This window comes from Corvus kubaryi, unplaced genomic scaffold (genome assembly GCF_017639235.1).
Source record: "Corvus kubaryi isolate FWS band 111438036 unplaced genomic scaffold, C.kubaryi_AGA036_p1.0 37249, whole genome shotgun sequence".
NCBI classification, from domain to species: domain Eukaryota; kingdom Metazoa; phylum Chordata; class Aves; order Passeriformes; family Corvidae; genus Corvus; species Corvus kubaryi.
In genome coordinates, this window is record NW_024581072.1 from 8,282,234 (window position 1) to 8,285,672 (window position 3,439).

Genomic DNA, 3,439 nt, shown 5'->3' on the forward strand with positions numbered 1-3,439 from the left:
GGTTTTAAAGATTCTCATCTCCTACACTTTTTAAATATATAAAATGTGTTAAGAACATGACACCTTGTGGGACAATTTCTGATGACATACAACTGTTCTGATCTCACAGATGAAGTCTGTCTTCTTTTTAAATGGGAATATACTTAGCATTTGTTCAATTATAAAATATTTTTAGTCTGCAGCTAAAAAACTGAAATTTCATCCTTTAATAGCAGTAATGCCTTTAAAGGGAAGATTTAAACAAAGTTACTGATCCCCTCATTGATGGCATTTGTGTCTTTTTTGCCAGTCAAAAAAACTGTGTGAGAAAACATAAGTCATCAGGTAAATTTTTGGTCATGAAAAATGTTAATTGTACCTGTGCACAAATGTAGGTGTATAGTGGTAATTTTTTATTTAGCAAAATCTATTCATTAAATGCTGGTATGGTGTCATTTCAATAAAAAATACTTCATGTAGACAAAGGTAATGTATTTTAGTACTTACAGTTCTGTATTATAGGATACCATTTTAGTGTTTAATTTAAGCATGTTTCTTTTTACAGTATATTTCACATTTATTGCCCATGAACTCTTGCACTTTTGTGCAGAGAAAATAATTACTGCAGTCTGACATGCTTAAAATAATGTGAAAACAAACATATATCCAATAATGTGAACACTGATTTTCAAGTACTGAAATAACTTAAAAGCTGTCTAGTTTGAAATTTTAATAATTTCTCTTAAAGTTATTAAGTTAGTTAATAAATATGTGTTTTAATATACATATTTGTAAGTGTATGTATAGATATAAATTTACATATTCTGTATATAAATTTCTCACTTTATATATAGAAGCTTGGTTTTGACTCTTTTATTATTGCTTGTGCTACTCAAGGGCTGCTTCTACTAATTGCCAAGTAGATTTTGTTTTAACTGCAATAGTAGTGGAAATTAAGATAAAACAGGGTAGTTTAGAGGACTAAACCTTTAACTAGTGTTGTGTTTGTGATCAATTGTGTGTCTGTAGTTTAATGTATGTGTCTCTGAAGACAAACTGTGTAAAAGAGAGGTTTTTTCCACATCTGTGCATTTGTTTCATGACAGAGATGGTTTTGAGATGGTAACCCATGTTAAAAAATGAGACCTACTGTGGAGACAAAAAGCTTGCCAGTTATTTGAGCTTACATGATTGGAATGATGCTTTTAAGCCTTCTGGAAATTTTTAAGCCTCCTCTGCATCCCCTTTGGATCCCCATGGGCTGCAGGGGCACAACTGCTTCACCATGGTCATGACCATGGTCATCACCACGGCCTGCAGAGGAACCTCAGCTCCAGCTCCTGCCCCTCCTTCTCCACTGACCCTGGTGTCTTCATGTTGTCTCTCTCACATGTTCTCACCTCCCCCTCTTCTCTGACTAGAAGAAAAATTGTGTGCCCTTTGTTTTGATTTTCATCTTAAATATGTTATCACAGAGGTTTTACCAGCCTCTCTCATTGGCCCAGTTTTGACCAACAACATGTCCATCTTTGGAGCCATCGGGGATTGGCTCTGCTGGACATGGTAGAAGCTTCCAGTAGCTCCTCACAGAAGCCACCTCTGTGGCCCCCCCCGCTACCAAAAACCAGGCCGTGCCAAACCAATACAATGTGCTAGGCTTAAATCAACTTTGTTAATCCAAAGTGCATCTCTCTTTTAAGTTCCTGATGCTACATCTCTCACCCCTTGTACAATAAGCAATTCTATGTAATCCTTTCTTCAAAGAGCAATAGTAAGATGAAAACTGCACAAAGTACTTTTACTTATGTGAATGTTTAAATCTCTGGGCCCATGACTAGGTAATTGAAGTAAAGAAGCATTAAAACTTGAAAGGAATATCATGTTTTTTGAAAACGTTCTTATTTTTCAGCTCAAATAATGATATACAAGAGTCACAGTTACCTCAGAATAGAAATCCATCAGAAATGGACACTGTTGCAGATTTGACGCGGAAACTCCGTCAGGCTGAGAAACAAAATGTAGAATTAATCAATCAACGCAATCGTGAAGTACGGACATTTTTTTTTCTTGTTTGCTTTATTTTGCCCTTGGAACAAATGTAATTTGTTTCCTTAAATGTAGTCTTTGGTCCTTAATCCTTTCATCAGCTGGATCAAAATCACAGTCACTAGCTGGAAAATAACCAAGAAGTAGCGTTGTCCAGACCTCTCATACCTGTCCATTAGGAACTGATACCTCTTTTACTGTCATTGACAATAGTTGAAAGTGTGTGTAAGAAACTTGAGCACTACACAACAGCAAAGTCACACAGAGGAATAGTTTGCACCGCCAGCTTTCGAATTCTCAATGTAAGACAAGGTTTGCTTGTTTGAGTGTTTTAATCCTGGTAATTCCAGAGATCCATTTTACAGAATCATTCCACCAACAAGATGATGGAGCAATGGGAGCATGACAAGAGCAAGTCACCAAGGAAGAAGCAGGAGTCTCCAAACAAATGGATACAGAACAACAAACTTGGTTTATTGGCGGTATTTAATCAAAACCAGAGGAATGAGCACCCACACCAGCTGCCCCTAACAAACTGCTGAGAGCAGAATTGTTACCTACAGCAGTAATAATAATTCAAACTAAAGAAAATTTCAGTGAAGTATTTTCCCACTGCTACTTCGTTTAGGTATTAGTTTGCCACAAGAGCATCAGGGAAAACATTTGTAATGGGAGTAAATTATTTCCCATGAATGGAGCTCCTGTTGATAAGGATGCTGCTGCTTTGTAGGTGCTCTGAAGAAATGCATGTTTTACTTTCCACCTTCTTGTGTTCAAATGGCTTGAATGTGACTTCCTGGATTCAGTTTCTGGCAGCAGTGACTAGACTATCTTTCTTACTCCGGATAAGATCCCTTTTTGAAGCATTTTATTTGTTTTGTTTGTTGTGTTTAATAGCATTCTGCCTGACTGCTGAACATCATTGTGTTTACACAGTGAGTTACCAGGTGTCTGATAGTCTAGTATCCCAACATGGCTGTTTTTCTTGGTGTTAAATATAGTTACCAGAAAAATTGCCTGGAATATAATGTTTCTGTTGCTGCATTTTTTCCTCTAACGACCAGGAAGAGGACAGTATTATAACTTTTGTTTTCTGAAGGCAGAGTATGTTTGGAAAAACAGAGGGATATGTTTAAGGTCCATGAAATTAATCTAGGAATAGGATCAGTTTGCATAAAAAACCATAAAAGTATCTAAAAATGCATAAATGTGCAGTTTCAAGACTGTATTTCAAATTCAGATGGGATAAGATGGCAGCTGTGAATGCAATTTCTGAAACAAATTTATTTTCTAGATGTCTCGCTATGAAAAAGATCATGAAATTACGTTTGGAACTTGAGAGAGGAGAGGTTCTTCGTCAAGCTCTGTGTCCTGGGTTGCAGTGTATTCTATTACCATCCCCATCAGCTGTTAA

At 36.5% G+C, this 3,439-nt stretch overlaps 1 pseudogene; it reads left to right on the forward strand.

The window, feature by feature from the left end:
* Window positions 1-3,341: 3,341 nt before the first annotated feature.
* LOC121662340 overlaps window positions 3,342-3,439 on the forward strand; it is a 23,450-nt pseudogene continuing 23,352 nt past the window's right edge.